At 41.8% G+C, this 19937-nt stretch overlaps 1 protein-coding gene and 2 long non-coding RNA genes across 11 annotated transcripts in view; 1 reads left to right on the top strand and 2 right to left on the bottom strand.

Annotated features, from left to right (window-relative positions):
- The window catches only part of LOC147757615 (uncharacterized), a 60084-nt gene that overhangs the window by 20055 nt on the left and 20092 nt on the right, over nucleotides 1-19937 (top strand). For 2 of the 5 annotated variants that reach the window (XR_015320982.1, XR_015320983.1), the window contains one exon: nucleotides 18727-19453. The exons of 1 other annotated variant lie outside the window; for it this stretch is intronic. This is a non-coding gene — a long non-coding RNA (uncharacterized LOC147757615). Of the gene's footprint in view, nucleotides 1-5599; nucleotides 5765-18726; nucleotides 19454-19937 lie in introns of those variants that run through there. 2 more of the 5 variants (XR_015320980.1, XR_015320987.1) reach the window with 2 other exon arrangements.
- Nucleotides 1-19937, bottom strand: part of snu (ABC-type transporter snustorr) — a 70980-nt gene that overhangs the window by 41046 nt on the left and 9997 nt on the right. The window lies entirely within an intron of this gene.
- LOC147757616 (uncharacterized) lies at nucleotides 2841-18727 on the bottom strand. Of its 3 annotated transcripts, none has more exons than XR_015320991.1 (3): nucleotides 17942-18727; nucleotides 3922-4314; nucleotides 2841-2974 (listed from the first exon to the last, which is right to left on the bottom strand). It is a non-coding gene; the product is annotated as an uncharacterized LOC147757616 (long non-coding RNA). The 3 variants fall into 3 exon arrangements; XR_015320993.1 differs by having other exon boundaries at nucleotides 3922-4202; XR_015320992.1 differs by having other exon boundaries at nucleotides 18467-18727.

Genomic DNA, 19937 nt, shown 5'->3' with positions numbered 1-19937 from the left:
GAGACCTCAATAAAGTAAATTATGTATTGTCGTTTTAACAACTGTTAAAATTATTAGACATTTACTCAGTGTGTACTCTAAGGCGATAACCTTCAAAGATCATATTGAGCCATTCTCAAGCTTAGATTTAATTATGCTAGGTCGCTTTGCGGGTTGTTAACTAGATCTGCCTAATCGCTCACTCAATATACGACGCAAGTAGAAACACGATGACAGTTTGTGAGCTGTCTTCGATGCTTTTTGGCGACACCTTAGGCAGTTTCTCGTCAACTGACAAATGTCCTTTCATAATTTGAAAAGATTTCTACTAATTTCCTGACCAGCTCCTATGAGGCCTGTCGTAGGATTAAAGTAGATCAAAGGTAAGCTATGAAATACTGATATCCAGGGCAAGCAGCCTTTTTGTCCTAATAGAAAGTCACCCGGCGATCTGACAGTGACCGCAAACAACTGTCTTGCTAGATCGCTATAAAGTACGCGCATTTTTACATGCATGTTATATTAACAGTCTCCATGTTGAGTGACGGCATGCTTATAGAGTTTGGCATGTTAATATCATTCTGGATGGATTTGAACTTACTTTAAGGAACAACTTGCGCGTATGATTTAGCCTAAATGTATCCATTAGCCAGGATTAACACCTGGTGGATGACTGTTCGTTACTGGGAATTGTTCTATATTTCACGCATATTGCCTATTGCAATAACAAGCTGCGTACTGCAACTAAAAAGCTTTGATGAAAATAAGCATTTCAAGATGGAAGTGTTTTGAATGAACTAAATGTATGTTATGTACAAAATTAAAATCTGAAAACAGACGATATTTTATAACAGATTGGCAATTTTCAACGGATTGGCAACAATTTGACAGGCAACAATGTCATTCTTTACTTTTAGCGCTTGTTTGAGCTTCTTAAATCCCGGCTTAAATCGAACGGTACGCGTGCTATATATGCGATAAATGATAAACCCTAGCTGAACCGGTAATCACTCTAAAATCAACCTTTTTTTTTTTATCAGACAAATAACAGTTATTTAGGATGGTGATTAACAGCGGTACGTTTCATATATGGCAGGTACAAAAACAGGCTAATCAACCAATAGAAACCTGCTTCATTGACGGCAAATAAATAAAGGCACAGCATTGAGTAGTATCTGTGTCGTTGGCTGGACCTAAAACAGCAGTTAATAGACTGAGTTTTAGTCAACCGATAAAACAAGCGACAATGAGGTTATGGACATTTAATGGTCCAAGTAAAAAAAAAACGCCACGCACTCCAAAGTTCCAGGTCTTATCTAAACCCATAATAAATCCAGTCCTGTGCACGTGATTTACGCCGGAGCCTAAAATGCACAGTTATCCTTTATTTGAAATATATCACAAAGCAAAGTTTATTAGTTTTTTTTTTTATCTTGACATACGTAGTTGAAAAGTGTCTTTTACAACAAAGTATTTAAAAACAACTCAGCTTTTTTAATAGCTATATGCGTATGCCTAGGGATAGATCAAGCTATAAGAGTCAATAATCTAAATAGTGTAGAAAAGTGGCAAAAGGTCTTACTTAAAGGAAGACGACTTAACACGCCCATATAAATTCAACTTAAGAAGCTGTCAAGCCATCGCCTCTCAGCCGAAATGTGTATGTTGAGCCATGCTTACACAAAGTTTTTATAATCAAATAACTAAAGAGATTTTCCCTGGGTCGGCTGCCCAAAAATAAGGATCTAATTCTATTACGTTGTTTGGGTGCGATTTTACCTGTTATTTTTTCCTTATGTGGAAGTTGACATTCCAGTATATGACGTTCCTTGATACAATATGTATTTCAAATGTTCTTAAATGTAGATTCATGATCTTCAGCGTCGGGCAATTACCACCAAAATGCGACGTTACTTCCGGAGAAGAAAAAAAATAGATATATATATCGTTCCAGACAATAAAATATTTAACTAAAATACTTCCAAAAGCAATTAACTAGAAATAAACTAGGCCACGTAGGATCTTCTAAATCAGTGAGCTTTAAATAAAGTGTAGGATTCGTTACAGCCGGTTTGTATGAATGTCCGAAATACATATCATACTACTATATCAATAAATAGTCCTCTTGATCAATAAACTAGTAAAGTAGTACTAATAACAGTAAAAACTCGGATAAAATACACCATTCACCTATCATATCGACAAGCTGAGTATAAAAAGGCGCCATCTTGTTTAGTTGTCATATTTTTAGAGCCTTAGGAAAGTCCAATGCCGCAGTAGCAATAGCAGATATAACCTGTAATGACTTAATTGTGGCGTGCGCATCGTTTTTCCATATTCCGTTTATTCATTCGGATTTCTACACGTAAAACGCTACTACCGACAAATCATATCTCACTCAATTGTTTTCTTATCATAAGCTGAACGAGACAAACTTTACCGGCGCAATACGCGGTACTCTAGTCCGCCATCTATTTTTCTACTTTTTTTATATATCAGGAAAATACTTGTTAGTATTGCTGAAAAACATGAATGCACTCCGCAGTATCGCTCCACTCCAACGTCTAGTTGAGCGGACGTCCGTAATGAAATAATTGTTGCTTTGTAGGATTCATACTCAAACAAAGGACAAATCAACTTCGAAGAAATTCATAATGAATTCTGCATGCGACATATTTGTTTATTTACGTAAAACATATACTTGGTTTATCATAATAATTCGGAAGTATCTTTGGCGTGTACGTCAAAATCGCAGTGTCGAATAGAAATCGTCGGCTTCTGCATTAAACTCAGCTAAACTTTTCATAGTTAAAGACACGTGTCTCATTCGTCTCATTTAGGTTAAATTAGGCAAATACAGGTTAGGTTAGACGCGAATTAAGTCACGCTTTTTTATTACGTTTAGTTAAATACACTTTCGTCGGCTTGCCGCAAAAGTTCCTTCGCTTGCTTACGAGCCTGCCTGCCTGCCTGCCTGCCTGCCTACCTCACTTGTCTGAAAATTTAGTTATCAAATATTACATTTGAGCAAGTTTAATTATTGTTAATCGGAAAAAGTTATTCAAGATGGAGGCAGAAAATGCATGGTTGGTATTATCTATAGGCTAAGAAAAGATAGTGTTTTTTGCCAGTTCACACACCACCATTCTCGCAGCTCATAGATTAGTCTTGATGCGTTAGTTCCTTATTTCAATTTCTATGGCTAATTAGTATAGTTCACGAATTGTGCTTTCCTATTATTGAACAACAAGTTATTTAAAGATCTTCAGGCCTTTCAAAGCTATTAGAATTTCAAATCGTTAACGAGTAGTCAATCATCGTTACGCGCCGGTAAACGAACAAAATGGCCACATCTGTATACATGACGACTACTACTATAGACTAACATTCAGCTAGTATTTATCTACTGAATTTAACCAAGAACAACATGAATGTGTCATTAGAAACAACATCAGAATAATTTCTGTCCCTATATTTCAGTTATCCCGTTGCTCCTTTTTACTCTCACGCTATAAGAGTTTACTAAATATCGAGTTCTGAGCAGACGCATCAGATCAAATGATCAAGCTAATGGTGACTATCAACCAATTCTGTGGGCATAGATGCGAGGTCACCACTCCTCCTCTCTGGATTAGAATTATTTAATATTTAGCAGCTATTAAATAAATTACTTAAAATACTTGCACAAAATTTAATGGGTAGAAAATAAGCAACTTTTAAGTAAACTACTTTTCCATAAAGGCATCTTGTGAAGATATTTCTTTAACGTCGGATCTCCTCTTACGTTGCTCATATCTACGCATACGTTTAAACCGTTAGATGTATGGCGCTGTGAGATTTTCAGTCTAGCGGCTAGAATCAGTCCCATTACGTATCAGCAGCGTATTCCACGACCGAATATAGATCAACATTTGCACCGACACTTTTAATTCGCATACTCACCTTGCGCTAAAGATCCGTCAGCGACTATAGGTGTAAACGGCGCAATGTTGGTACTCACGTTCAGATCTCTGCCCCCAACATCTGCCGTGACAAGCTAGTGCTGGACAGAATGTCTTCAGAAAGCAATCAGGTTGTACTGGTTGTTCATGCAGAGTTCGACGATGCTGCTGCCGTCTTAAGAATCTTCCGCTTAAAAAATTCGGTTCCGCCAACATTCTACGTATATCGCGTCATATATGCGTAGCAGAGCGTTTTCTAGTCGCATAGCTCTATCGATGGACCTACCGATCGATTAGTCGAATAAACAAGCAAGCAAGCAAACGAGCATCGACATTATTGGGACCCACCTCAGCTGATTATGACACTGCGGTTGTCGTTCACTTCCGTTACTGCCTGAATGCAATTGAAATTTTCGACAGCCAAATCTAGTTAGAGCAGTGTCGGAGCAATCTGGTCAGAAGCGTCCGGAGCTATTGATCTATTACTTTTGCTATTATTGACTTGACCGAATTTCTACTTTTTAGAACCGAAAACGAGTCAAAAGCGCACTACCTTCGCCAGTTCACTATTTGAAATGAAATAGTTTCGAGATAATTTTCCAAACGCGAAAAGCTCGAGGATGAGAAGGAAGACCAAAATGGTGGGAAATATTGAAAAGAAAGCGACAAAATGCTAAACTAATACCGCGGCTTTTATCGCAAGCCCGTTTCTGCTGCTGACAAATGCCGGAAACGCAGTTTCAGACGCCCATGGGTGCGTGCGTGACGTGTGGTCAGTGTCAAGTAGTGCACGTTAACGATGGGCCTATCATCATGAAAGATGGGTGAAGCCAGATAGCCGAGCCGTAGAGTGACGATTGCTACATTTATTGTATACATGCCGTAATCGGACGTTATACGTTTTTCCACGTGTCTGGTATCTCTTCTTTAAGCTTCAGTTATTTATATATATATATATATGATGACAATTATACGAAGCGGTCAGAAGCTACAGAAGCAGCAACAATATCGCCCCTATGTCAGAGGCCACAAACTAGCAGATTAGAGTTTTTATGCTGTGTAAATTTAAAACGCGAAAGTACGGAATCACCGATAAGGAAATCATAACCGCTGGTTGCACTAGTCGCTTGATCCATTAGCATGAAATGAACCGTAACTGCCGTGTTAGAGAAACAACAGGCCGTCTAGCTTTTGTTATAGTACGCTCGTCAATGCCCCGTCAACAGGTTGATTACGGAATTTTGTGATGATACAGTTCTGTATTAAATGCTTTTCGTCCAGTTCGCTATTCATATTTACCTTTCGTCTCTCAAATGGTCTTATGATTGCGCAAACTGCATACACACCTGTTTGCGGGCCAAGGCAAACCCCACTTATAGACATCGTACTGAGAGCTATAGCTGATAAGTCGATCTCGGCTCAAAAGCACGGGTTATCATACTAACAGTTCGCGAGATTTTACAGCCGGGAACAAAAAGTTGGGCCCTAAAAATAGTGAGAATCAGCTGTGTGCTTTTTCTTAAGCACCTTGCGTACTATTCTTTCGACTGTATTGTAGCATATCTTGCTCAAGCTCAGTTTAACTTAGCCAAGTATAGTTTAATACTAAGTGGATTTTTCGCCTTACGTATTCGTACCACATAGGATGTATTTCTTGTGTAACGTTGTGTCTTTTACAGGGATCGGGAACTTCTAACGGCCATTGGTGTTATGCGAGGGCAGCGTTTAATTACAACACCAAGCGGTCACTGGCCCAAACGTATCAATTAAAAGTAAAGTAATTCAGTATACGCAGGTTACCTCTGTACTGCAAACTGAATAGCCGCTAAGCAGTTACAAACCAGGTTTGGTTATTAGCTTTGAACATTAAACCTAGGTAGCACCACGCCATGACCTCGGCATTCCGAACTTTGTCTTAACGTCACCCTTTAACTTTGATCACTTTGACGATTCAACCGTTTCATTCCCGCTAAGTTTTCCCTTGTTGGGAAAATGGCCACATTATAAGTCGATGTAAATGGCACTGCTCGACACCCTTGCGTGTTAGGTTGTCTCTATGCTACGCTTTTTTTTTTATACTCGAATCGCTATCATTGTCTGTATGCTATTTTAAAACGTACTGATTTCCTTCAATTGGCGATAGTTGATTATTTAAATTACGATAGTATTCAGATATTGGACACGGCCACACAATCAATGGTAACTGAATAGATAGCTGAGAACATCGAGTGGTAGTGATGTGATGCTGTCACAGTTTTGTGCAGATATCTAAACCATCCGGTTCTGATGAAGATCGATTCAAAGCATTCATCCCTTTCTCTTCAGCTAAAGCCAAGATAAATTGTAATAAAATAGGAAACACGTTTCGGTCGCTTTATCAGATGATAAACTCTAGCGCAACAATAAAAACAACATAAGTCAACTTGAATGAAGAAAAGGGAACATTATCAGTGTAACCATATGAGAGACTTGATTTTGTTGCCAAATGTAAATATCTTATAAGATACCATTTTATCTCTGTTTTACCTTTGTTTCTGGCATCGTTGTTGACATGCTAACTTTCGCTGCGATCCCATGCGATTCGTCAAATGTCAGAAAAAGGCTTCCCAGGAGCCGATTCAATTGGCAGCATTCGTCCGTTGGGGTAACTTAATATAAAAAGTATATTTATCTAAGTATAATGTGTGGACATCTTCCACTCACACACGACGCGTGTGTTTATTCTCTTGCGAGTTCTATTAACTATTACTATTAACTTCCAATTGACGCAACAGTTCCCAAAGCATTAATGTTTGATGATTTGTTCCCGTGAGATGTCACTGTTGGTGACTGACCAGGAGGAAAGGCGTGTAATCTAGTCTTATATATAGCGCAAACATCGACAGGCGGATCAATCTGTTGTTGGCCTCTTTAACTCAGACAACGCAACTCACGAAACGTTGCCAGATTAACTCAGACCCACATATAAAACCCATCGCAGAAATCTAGACACTGGCTAGATGACTGCATGTAAACTTTTCCAAACAGCGAAGAAAAGCCGCTAGCGAATAGACAGAATCATAGCGTAAGACATGATGGTGTCCATTGAGAACGCTTGAGTGGTCATCGGATAATAAGGATGTTAGATGAATAAATTGAGGCGGTTTTCTGTTTTTTTGGAAAATAGTGGGTCGCCGCGCATGTGAATGCATTTAAGCCACTGAGATATAACCGTAAACCCATTTACATAAGAATATCAATTGAATAATACAATTTTCATCATGGTTAATTTACAATATCTAGCAGTAATCAGTTCTGCTTAACGCAACTGTTTACCAAGGTAATAGCTGAGATAAACAATGTAGTTTTTATTATGAGTCACTTTGCTGCAAACACCCCCAACTTTAATAGGGAACGATGAACTATTTTTGGCTAAATACTTGTTCAGTTTTCCCAAACTGAACGGGGAACACCTTTCCTCGATTATATTACATGGTTATTCTCTTTATGATGTCCTGTATTTTTGTCATTCTGGTGTGTCTTGGTATCGAGACATTCGCTTCAAAATAAGCTCATGTCGCCTCAGAGCTAACCTGTGTACACGTACACTTGCACAAATAAAATTCCTGTTTAACTCAATGATAGCCCCCGGAACCATCGAGGTCCTAGCTACGACCACCTATCTCCGACCTCCTTTCTGAAGGTTTAAGTAGAAAATGTGGAAAGCACTGGGCATGTCACCATCGAACCCGGAAACCAGGATGGAAAATAGCCTGTTCGCGCCAAATCCACAGTAGTTTAGACCTTAGCTGATATTATGGCCAAGTGGCAAAACATTTTTTCAACCCACTTCCAGCCCTAATCAATTGGACTCTACGCCAAGCTAGCTCCCAGCCCACTTCCCTACTTTCCAGTGGCACCCATAGCCAACCAACTCGTTTAGCCACTCAGGATCGTCGTTGTGCATGCTAGACATTATACACGCGGGCCGCAAATGCGATGTTCACTTCCTCTTCGCACAAGTAGAAGAACTCTGCGAACGGCAGCTAGCGAATGCCAATATTAGGCCATTGCATCGTGAGCGGCGGCAAGTCGTTCTACGGCGCCGGCGATTTCGTCAACACAATGTCGGTATTTGCCGTAGTTACAGTAGCACTAGTGATGTCGTTGCAAAGGATTCCGTAGGGTCCTTTGGCGCCCGTGCTAACCACCGGCGCACAGCAATCTGTAATCAACCGTTGGTGGTTCAGCTCCGGCTGTTTGATGGCGCTAGTTGCTATGGTAAAGATGGTGAAGCTGCTGATGACGGCGTTGGCGGTAACTGTTGCCAGCAGACCTGGTAACTGAGAGCCCCGCGGGGGAACAGAGCGAAGCTACTACGTATACGGTGCTACGAAGACAGAACTGAAGAAAAGGCGAGTGAAACTGATGCAATGGCCGTAACAGTAGCATAACAAGGACACACCATACCCACTAATGCTACTGACGTGTCGCTGCTGCAGCTGTCCTAGTAGAAGACGTGATTGTGCAGGTACGCACAACTCCAACAGCTGTGTTATCGGATGTAGCGGTGATGGCTAGGACGCTGGTCGCTGCTGGAATAACACAGCATTTGTCCGCTGTTTTTGTCGCTACAGACAGCATATTTCCAACAGTCTCTTTACCGCCGATCCTAACAATGTGCCTCTAACAGAACCAGGATCGAGAACAACAGCGGCGAAATTCTAATGCAAGCAAAGATGGTACGCTGGACGGCCATGCCAGCAAGCCAGCTAGCTCTCTTTAGTTGAATAACATAACGGAACTCCACCAGAAGAAGGACGACACGATGTGAACTACCCCCTCGAAACCGCCATGCTGCGGCCGATCCGATCGGGACTGGGGCTTCGCGCGAATCCTTAAATCTCGCGAGCAGTCTTGGGGGACAACAAGACACGACACGACACGACACGTGGAAATGTCGTCGCACGCATTTATCGGAGCATTCTATTGACTAACCACATGCCGCTCTGTCGTTGAGCGCTTATTGCCATTTGGTCGGAAGACAGGCATCACCCCCCAGCGATATTCCCTATACCGGCTGACTGGTTCTGATGGTTGTAGGAGGTAGTTGTCACTGCCGTTACGCCGTCGAGTTCTGTTTTGTCGGCGCTCAGTGACAATCACATACAGCCAGTGCTGGTTTGCAGTTTCAGGATCAGTTCAGGCGTTTGCTAAAAGTAAGCAGCGACCAATTAATACGTCTTGTATTTTCGAGCTTGGCTTCCCATTCGCATAGGAATTTCCGCACATGAACGCCTTGATCTAGGCCACGATATTAACCGATGAAGTTTGGTAAGAACTAGGACGACTCAATGTTAAGTCAGGATCTGCCGGAACTAGAAAATCCAAAGGCGCACCGTGTGCGTCAGGTTGTTTATCGTACTGAGCTACTATTAGACATGGAATAGAGTTACATATCGTGTCTTCTAAGTTCGTAATAGAACTGTTGGCAGGTGCATATGTATAAGCAATCGTGCTCGAATAACCCTTCTCTCGCAAAATCCTACCTAATACAACCAGTTGCAACAGGAATTCGGTAAAGTATTAGCTGTCTATCGTACGTGACCAGTACGAAGTAGCGCGAAGCCTAACTTATACATGCTTCAATTTTTTATCACTACCAATTGAAAACAGAAGCTTCGGATGTCTTGTTGCTGCTAGCTATTGTCGCTGCGAGGTGTTGCCAACCTCCGTAAAAGTGATCATGATCTTGTAACTAGAAGTACGCTTATAATCTGCGACGTGATAATGAAAATAGGAAAAACAATAATCACGATGTCTGATAGGATCAATTTGTTCAACACAATAGAATAAGGCCATTTTCTTTCTGTTTCCTGCCAGCATCGTCTCCGCTTCATTGATAAAGCATACAACTTTATCAAATTAGTGCCTAACATTTATGAAATAATTTTTTCCACCATTGTTCTTTGTCCGTTTCGTTATTATTTATGTTAACTTTTTCCACCAGTTGAGCAGTCGACAGCGATCTGCGTGGGCATTCGGCTGTCGGACTGATAATCGACAATTGGCGACTAACTATTCCGCTAATGATGTCTGCTACCAAGCAAATAAACAACAAATACATCACACGACACTGAGATAAACACGTTGGCATGATTCATGAGTAACAGCTATGTGCTTTGAAAAAATAGCTCAGATTCACCATAGCGGACTTCGGAACAAAGAACCGTTCGCAGAATCGATGACTCGGGGTGCGCGTCATTACCATAGTTGATATTGTTGTCGGTCGACAGCTAATTCCGTGAACCGTTAATTGCAGCAAAGCATTATTACGACCATACAATAAGCTATGGCAGCCATTTTGATCTCCGATCTTTCGTGTCTCATGCGCAATGTAACATTTGTCTTATTTTTACACGTTCCACAAATTTCTAGCTACGGTCTAATAGTATAGAGGAACAACGCTCAGTACGCCGACGCTGTCGCTGCCATCGGCACGAAAATTGGCAAAGCATTTCGACCGAAGGTTTTTCTCTTGACGTCCAACGATTTTGTTGTTGACAATACGTCTAGTATCGTTTCATTCGACAGCTTTCGTAGCCAATAGTCCGGCTCCGTAATTTTACAATAAAATAATGTTACATCATTGAATTGTCCATTACTGCATTACTGGCGCCTGTGCTAGCGGGATGCTGCAGTCGTCGTTTGACGCCAACGTTCATTCATGGCCGTAAGGTCGATGGCGGCATCCGAATCAGGTACGTCTTCCTTCCAGTGATTTCTGTTGTCTCATACAACAATGCCTCTTTGCAATGGTCCGAAATGAAATATGTCGTCATTGTGGGCGACAAGCTACTGGTCATTCGAAGTCTGAAACGGTTGGCGAATATGGCCAATGGTAACATAACCAACTAGGTAATTTTACGGTTGTATACGTGTGAAAGGAATTCTTATTGGGAAAGAAACGACAATACCATGAGGAGAGTACGGAGATAGTAAATTAGATACTATATTTTTAACCAGATCTAACAAGCTTCAGGCATTGGTCATATTTAAAAAAATACTTGCGGTCCGCGCAAAATTCGATTGAGGAGTCAGCAGATTTAGCTTGCTTTACCAGTCGTACCATTATAAGCTACTGCTCGTTGTGCTAACGCATTGGTTTACCAATACAATGATACACCTCAGTGTAATATTATAAGATTATTGGCAGTTATTGGTCATCTGTTCATTAGCAGACGGTTGGGCACCCACGTCCCGTACGCACAAAAGCTATTAGATACAGCTAGTGGCCAATTCTACTTTGCAAAAATTCGAAAACCTCGTTGAAGCCCACCGATCGTACCATCTATACCTATTCAATTCAACAGAGGGCGCACGGATACTCACGACTAATTTCACTAGCCAGTATAAATCGAAAGATTTTGTACATGCTTTTTATTAGTTCTGTCTCGTTCTACAACTAATGCGGTTGGTCCTAGCTTGTGTGCCTCTCTATTTTTCCGTGCCCCAAGTAGGCACATTACCTAGACTAGTATGTCTAGCATTTTAGATTTAAAAAAATTTTCAGTCACAGCGACCATGTAGCACAGATGTTATGGTCCACATAGTACTTTACGCATCATCCTTCCATTAACGCCTGTTATCAGCGTTATATAGATGTGTAAACGAAAATAAACCCGATAATTACCTCCTGTATTCATTTTACGTCCTATTTCGGCGCGGCGGCGGTGGTGATCATGGTGGGGTTGAAGGCATCAAAAGTTCGATAACCCCACTATGCCCTGACTGAACGAACGTAACATTGGGACTAACCAATATACCATACTGTGCACAAAAATATTGCCATTTCGACTACATTATTGATATCTGCTTATAAGAGCTATTCCTCTTGTATACATCGTTATAACTACATATATTATATACGTTTCACTTCAGTTCGATCGTAATCTATCTCCCCCGTGTATTTTTCTACAACACTGTTTTACCACCCTATCGTTATGTGGCCCAATTCGTTACCCGCTTTGCAGCTGGTGCAAATCACCATCCATCGATTGTTGCTGTTGTTGTTACTACTACAGTGTATTCTTGCCTGCACAAAGCCGTAAACGGGTTTACTTAGCTAGCTTCTTCTTCTAGCAGCTTCATCAGGAGCTTCTTCTTTTTCTCGATTTTTGGTTTACGTCGTCTGATACGTGCCACTCAATTTCTATGGCCGTTACCACATCGGCCGCTTTCGTGTCACGGTAGTGTGATTATGATGGCAGTGATGATTATCACTTCTCCTTTAATAACGTTCGTTACTGTTCCGCGTATAGAACGCGGTCGATTCTACCAGCAAACGATGGGTAGCTACGCCTGCTGGGCCGATGGCTCGGCACGATGAGAACTATAGTCGAGTCAAGTTATTTTCACGTTCACGCTGTTGGCAGAACCTGAATATTCACAACCTTTCGCTACTACGAAGCGTAAACAAAGTTCACAATTACGATATTTCCTTGTGCTCAGCCAATGCTCTGTGGGCCGTCTCCTTGTCGCCCAAACGATGAGAGGAATGAACAAGTTGAAAAAGCAAGATGCACGGAGTCGAAGATGCCCCCTACGTGTGATGATAATGAATGAGAAGGTGAGGTCAGCAAATGTCAAGCGGTACTGAGTCCACACACACACACACATATATATATATATATAGCAGCGAAGAAATGAGAGGATAAGCCGGAGTGAGTAAATCGGGAATAGTCTACTCGCTAGTCAGACAACAACTCTTACCTAAAGTAGGTGCTTCCAATCTTATCAATAATATATTGTTATTTATATGAAAACAGGGCAAATTTCTCTAAAAAAGGCAAACTTCTTCTCGCCGCCGACGCAGTTCTAAAGCTATTCGAGTTTATAAACCCTCTGCCATCATATACTATAAATTCTCGAACAACCTAAATTTGAACATACGTATTAATTTAAATTTAATTGAAAGAAAGTCAAAGGTTTAATTTCCTTATTGGCGCACAATTGGCACTTTTAAACATAGATGTAGTAGTGCTTTGAAAACAGTGTCTTATATTTTATCCAATAATGTATATCTTTCAAAAAATACTGCAGATTTCGTTCTAGTTGACCCGATGTTTTATGTATATCAAAAAAACAGGACAAAAAATTATCTCTAAATCTATCGACGACATTTAGTGTGCCTTGTGTAGCACCTTAATTTCCATAGTTACAGTATAGCGCTAAAGTATCTTGCCTGCTAATCTAACAGGTAGGCGCAGTCATCTAGGTTCGAGGGACGGCGCATTCTGGAAGGAGCCAGTAATCTGAAGCATTATTCTGAGCTCGTAGTGAAAAACATACAAACGAATCGTTACTCGAGTAAGATCTCAGCTTATAGTGCGTCGAGCAACGCAATCCTCAGACATTACCAACGTCGATTTTTTTCAGGCTCGATAAAGCTCCTGGAATAACCGTTATGGATATACCCAAACGTGTGTTTTAGTTTTCTTCAGATTGCGAAGTTGTACGCACAATACAGTAAGACGATACGTAGCTAAGCAGGCATAATGTTCATTTTGGTTTTCTGTCGCTAAGCAGTGCGTTAAGCAGGTAAAACACGTTACGTCTATTGCTGTTTTGTTACAGGTGCACTGTAGCAGACGATAACACCAACCACATACCGTTTACTCTAAACTTGAATTAAAAATCGAGCTAAACTTTGATCCTATTGCAATGTACCTATATGCATATTTTGATACGTTACCAATCGCTACTGTAGTTATGACTACGAACAAGATGGACGCTATACATATCAAATTTTCGTTCTACAATTATTAGTAACTCGTACTACGATTGCGTGTAATGGCAAAAAAGTATTAACTAAACTTCTATCTTCTGTAAGTTGTATGAAATCATTAATATAGAACACCTAGCTCATGATCCACGTCTTATATAGTATGGGCCAGTGAGCGAAGATCGCATCGGCGTCTTACGTCATCGAGGCCATAAACAGCAATGTTTATCAAGACATTTTTCAAAGTTGTCAAATCACGTTTTCCTTTAAATTTACCACGCCAATGTATGACGCTCATTTCTAGCAGAAACGTGAGTATAAAGCAATGGCCTCCCAGCCCAGGGGTGCCGGTTACAGGTACAAATGGATTATAGTGTACATGTGTCATTGGTCGATCGCACGGCTGGCGTGCTTACTTCTAGACATATTCACTGTTCCATACAACTAGCAGCAACGCAGTAGGATTGTGTCTATGATGTCCTGTACCTCAGTTTTTCGCCCATTGTAGACTCGTTTGCTAATCGCACTGCTGTCAGCACGACCCCGGATAGCTCAAATTCATCAGTTTATCTATCTTCTTGGCTGGAGGTAGCGCTAATATAGCACAGATGACTGACTGACTGACTGACTGACTGACTGACTGAAAAGGGCATCATCTCTAACCTGACATCAATCGTCCATGCCGAACGAGCCTGACTGATCATCTACTTCTCTGGCAATCGGGCGAATTTTCCAAGAGCGATCCTTTCAAGAAAACTATACGAGATGGGATGGGGTGATGGCTATGCCGATTCTAAGGTAGTTCAGCGCAAGTTAGCGCTTAGCAACGGCACCACCATCATGGCCACAGTGGCGGTGTCGTGTCCGCTGTTGTTGCCGTACGATCAGCAGTTGGTTGACGAATGGTGTCCCCGCTTTGCTTCTGTTTGCACGGCTGGCGGTCTGTTGCAATAATCTTACTGTAAAAAAAACCACCCCCGCCTCGAATCGGCCCGGTCATTTCGTCCTGCTGCTTGGACGTCACTTCTGGCGGCCAGCAGACAGGGGGACGTCAGCTGTGACTACTCCGATGCCGATTTCGGCTTTCGACCCGAGTACGTTCAGCTTCGCCAATAGCAGGCTGCGGCTCTGATTGTTCCGGTCGGATAGGGTCGCACCGTGGCCGCAGCGACCAGCCGCTGCTCGCAGCTTTCTTAAGCGGTTAACAACAGCGTCGATGTGATTTGGCGGTCTGTTGATTCTCGTAAGTGACAAAGTACCCGTCACCAGCTGTAGCTAGAATAAGTTAGATGGCCTTGAAATAAAGTGAGTGGGCACTTGTCGGTCGCACAAAGCGCGCCAATCGCAGTTCACGTCTAGAGTCATGGACGGGCGATTGGTCGGTCATTGCTAACCGATGGTCAAGTTCACTGTCAGACAGACAGCCACAACAGCGGCTAGTTACAAGCGCCAGCTGCCGCACTAACAACTGCTGCGGCGGCGACAGTAGCAATGTCTACGAAGATAGCCGAGCAGAATGCCCAACAACATTACGCAGATAAATGCCTGAAAGGCTGGACCTATCGGCCGGCTAATGCCGCCGGAGTTCTTTACGGCGGCGGCGGTAGCAGCAGCTGCGGTAGGGGTAGCACATCACTCACACACACGCACCCAGATTTGGCAAAGCACGCGCACGGCAGCAGGGGAAATACCAGGCAAATTTGGCGATAGCAACTATGGTCGCAGTAGCAGAAATAGCGAGAAGAAAGACGCCACACAGGCGGACAATGGCTCATGCCACCAAAGTCATTATACCGAATCCCGATGAACCCCCTGAATGGGGGTCGCTTACGAAACAACACCGAAGCAATAGTCGTTTTGCCATGTCCAGTGTATCTGTACAACGGTCGTGTCCGTAACGAATTCGGCGGCCAATTAACGACGACTAACATATCGAAACAAACGTACGCTGTCGCGGACGCAAACACAAACAGACTGACCGTTCGGCCAATTTTCGTCTAGATGATATCTATCCGATTAGTGTCGTATTTTTTTCAACGGATGGCGTTCAAAAAGGATAAACTTATTGATTCAACGTTGACATGTATACGCTTGAAGATATGAAAACATTTGTATCGATACGTGAACTTCGCGTTCGTTTCACGTTGGGGGTAACACTCGAGCATCGTTTGACACGTACCTGCGTCGGCAAAACTTCAGATGTAGATTCATATGACTACTATGGCCAACTAATTAGAAGACTATCTTTTAGAGATATGAGATATTAAGCTTGAACACCATAAAGTAAATCGCTATGAACTGCTGTCGGGACTTCCCATTCAGAAAGAGCTAAAGAAAAAGTACATGATCGCGTGACTGAATGGCCGTTCCACCTAGAAAACGGGTATCTTGGATGGAATGCCGAATTCTATTTTAGACATAATTAAGCAAAGCTCTAACGACGAAGCGTATCAATACGAAGTTGAATTAAAAAGTTGCGCATCAATAAATCATCTATATATATATATATATATATATATATATATAACCATAAATCATATACAAACGTACAAACTGTATATAACCGGACAGACTTGAAAAAAACGTGCGCATAAGTTCACTCCCAAGCAACAGAAACAACTCTCTCGACGACAGAGTCAGAAAGGATCCACGAATGCATTTCATAGTTGAAATATAAAAAAATATTCGAATAAAAAGGGCACCTAACAATGTTGTTATGCCCATATGATAGCGTCGTCTCAAAGTACTGATTCAACTCGGCCTCATTTGGCTTCTCTTTTTTGCTTTCCAGCAAAATTATCTTATATAAAATATACAGGGCCTCTTAGCTCAGACAATATTTCTGGAAAGCCGTATATATATATATATATATATATATATATATATATAATGTGTTTCTGATAGCAAAATTAATGAATTTAGCCAAAGCTGTTGCTGCTTACAATACACTTTCTGGAAACATGAAAAGCCAGCGATGCCATTGCTTTCGGAGTCTTGGTCTTGCCAGCTTCGTTCGCGGGTCCGTCAAGCCACCAATAATGGTGCACAAAAACGCTCGGTCGCAAATATACGTTGTTGCACTGACCTAGTAAACGACTCGTGCAGAAACTTCGTTGATCAGGTCATCCCCTCGTGGCTCTTACATAATGCGGCAAGTCGTCTAAGTATATGGAGGGGATTCCATCCTGCGCAGTAATACGGGCAGAATCGAAAATCGGCTAAATTTCCAGATAGATGGTAGAACCCAAATTACGAGCAAGCAAGGGACCTCGAGTGGTGTACACTAGATATTATATGGCAGACCAAAGTAGTAACGTTACGCCCTGACATGATCCGAATCAGCCGGGTCCAGCGAAGATAGCTGGACAGCAGTTAGGTATACTTCTACCGACTCCATATTGATATTTCTGTTCAGTCGAGCATTAGCTAACTTGGATATTGAAAGAGGCGAGGCGAATCAAATAATGAGCTATGCTTTGCTGTCTATAGGTAATTTGGCTGACTTTTCAATTTTTTTACGCTAAAAAAGCTTTGTTTACAAACAAACACACGACCTCGTTGTGTGTCGCCATTGGACAGTGTTTTTTAATCAATTTCTGTAGCTGTCAGGACGGCAATAAGTTCACTGAACTTGATATAGGTACAATTCAAATCCCAAACGCTAGCCTTTTTAATCTTTGTCAACTTCGTTTTAAATAGCGTTAATGCGACAAGTTACCAATGGCTTATACGAGTACTACTGAAAACGGCCAAGCCGACTTTCGTAATCGTGGCCTGTGGATTTTGTAATTATGCACTTGCCAAAAGCAAAGGCGTTCACGCTTCGAAACATTAATATCTTAGGCAAGTCACCTGTTTTCTCATGACGTCGTCTGTTCAGAGTAGCCGACTCAGCATTGCTTCACCGATATAAAGATCTATAATATTCTTATTTAACTAACTATAACTAAGTATCCAATGTGTGAGAGTGCGTACGGCCATAGTTTATACAAGATGATCTAAGCTGCCTTACATCTTTCCATCTAAAATTAGCGAATATTAAACACTGCGTTCAGTATTACTATTATTTATACGATCGTTCGTCATAATTCTGTTCCAGGTCAGGCCATCTTTCATGCCAGAACTACGTTAATAGTGCTGTCCGAATTGTATGAATAGACCCCTTTTTTCAGCAAATCTAAGCCCTTTTCACATAGAACAGATAAACTGGCCACAGTTATAGCGTCAACACACAAATCGATTGCGTGATTCGACGTACCGTGTTCGGAAGACTTAGGTTGAAGAATTAAACCACCAACGTTAAAGTTTAAGTTGATTATTTGACTGCTGATTGGTCTTCTTCTATATTATATTTTCACAAAAATTCAAATGTATTCATCCAGATTTGCCTATGAAATCAATCATTTTCCATCGAGGAGATGAGTGCAGGATGTCCGATCGAAGTCTACATTGTGCATTATATCGCATACAATAAGCGATCAATCAAGCGATACCAGTGCAGTCGCGATCAAAGTCGAGCTTCGAAAAGCTTCAATATGAGTAGCTTTTAATTTTTTACACTATAATATTGTAATTTTTAAGATAAGCACAAATAGAAATTCACAATAAACCATAGGCCGACTGGGTTTACAGAATCGCCGCGCGGCGTTAGGTACTTTGATAGCTAAACTATTTATCGTTACTTTTGTGCCATTCATCCCTCGGATCTATTCGTAGGCTATAAAATAAAGGAAAGTGCACATAAACGAAATAAGAGAATTCTATAAATCGGTGGTCGCATTACTGAGGTGTTCGACGATAGTCGTGCCATAATTATTGCATCTGAAGTTGCAGTTGATGTTCTTTGAAAGCCTATCGGTGGACAGCAGAAGGCGACAATGACAACCTTAACTTTGACGCTGATTTAGCGGCGTTGTTTGGCCATAGCTCGACATTTAAAATTCGAAAGGCTCCGATCACACACGACAGGATCTAGAGTAGTAACGGTCACTAAATAGACAGGCAATGTACGGCATTGGCTAACGAAAGGTGAATGTTCCACAGGAAAATCGTCACCTCAGGACTATATCCGGGCCCATTGACCGATCGGAGCGTCTGCAGTATCCCCACGTACGACACCAACAGCTTCGTCTGCTGCTGCTCGCTTAGTAACAGCGGCGCTGTTCATATGCGACCGGTCTAGGCAGAGCCAGCAGCATCCATTGGACATCACTGACCAGCATTTGCATCGACAATCGACAATATTGGTCACAACCAACGTCTGTCTCACAGCAATTGCAGGAAGTACTTCACATCACAGCCATTATGCCATGGCGTAGACGTGTAGCAGACAAGACGTTTCCAGCCACAGCAAACGGCCAAAGTCGCCGTTGTCTGCTGCTGCATGCTGTTTCCATTAAGGTGCCGTCGGTCGAATCGTCCGATTCGAATAGCGCTGGCGGCATCACAAGGGAAGCTATATACGGCGACGCATCATCGTCATCATTTGTGCATTCTCTGCTGAGTTTGACTGTTTGCCCATCTGGTGCTGTGGAAAACGTCTGATGCTTCCGACGTTTCCATAGCCGTCCGTCCTATATTATATACATAATGCAAATGCGCTAATAACGTGACTCGCGAGTATGTGTGTGTGTACCAGTTTATGACAGGACCTATATTGGGCAGCTCCAGAGTGACCGGAGAAGACTGCAGGAGAAGCCCGGTGAAAGTGACAGGCACAAAGAAGCCCAATAACGATTACATCATATTAATAAATAAGAGATTCTTTCTAGATGGTGGATTATTTGAAAAAAAACATAAGCATCAACCTAGAGCCTTTCGAATAGGTAATTTTCTAGTTCGCTCTCTAAATTTTTGTGTGAATAAACCATTATATTCCGCAAAAACATGCCTCAATCTGGTCAAACTATCGTCAGTTGTCAGGTGAATCAATTTTAGTCGCAAACAACCCGCAACTAAAAGCTTCGGGAGTTTAGCCAGCTAGACAGGAGTACTTTCAACGATAATCTAACTCAACACTGAGTGGCGACTGCTAGACCCCTTCTGTGAGCATTTTCTTTAGATGCAATCAAATCTCGTGCGTGTTTTGATTTGGGAACGCATATTATCATTGGGTAGTGTGTGTCCCCTCATCGACGCGCGGTAATACAGCATAACAACATTCGAATCCGCCGAGAACGGTCCCTTCCTAGCTGCCGGCCTAGATTCACCTTTCGAAGGCGGCTCGATAAAGCGTCACCGTTTTCGCGCCACCA

This window comes from Varroa destructor, unplaced genomic scaffold, assembly GCF_002443255.2.
Source record: "Varroa destructor unplaced genomic scaffold, Vdes_3.0 BEIS01000002.1, whole genome shotgun sequence".
NCBI classification, from domain to species: Eukaryota; Metazoa; Arthropoda; class Arachnida; order Mesostigmata; family Varroidae; genus Varroa; species Varroa destructor.
Note: the sequence above shows the minus strand (reverse complement) of the source record. Positions and strands in the feature narration are given on the sequence as shown.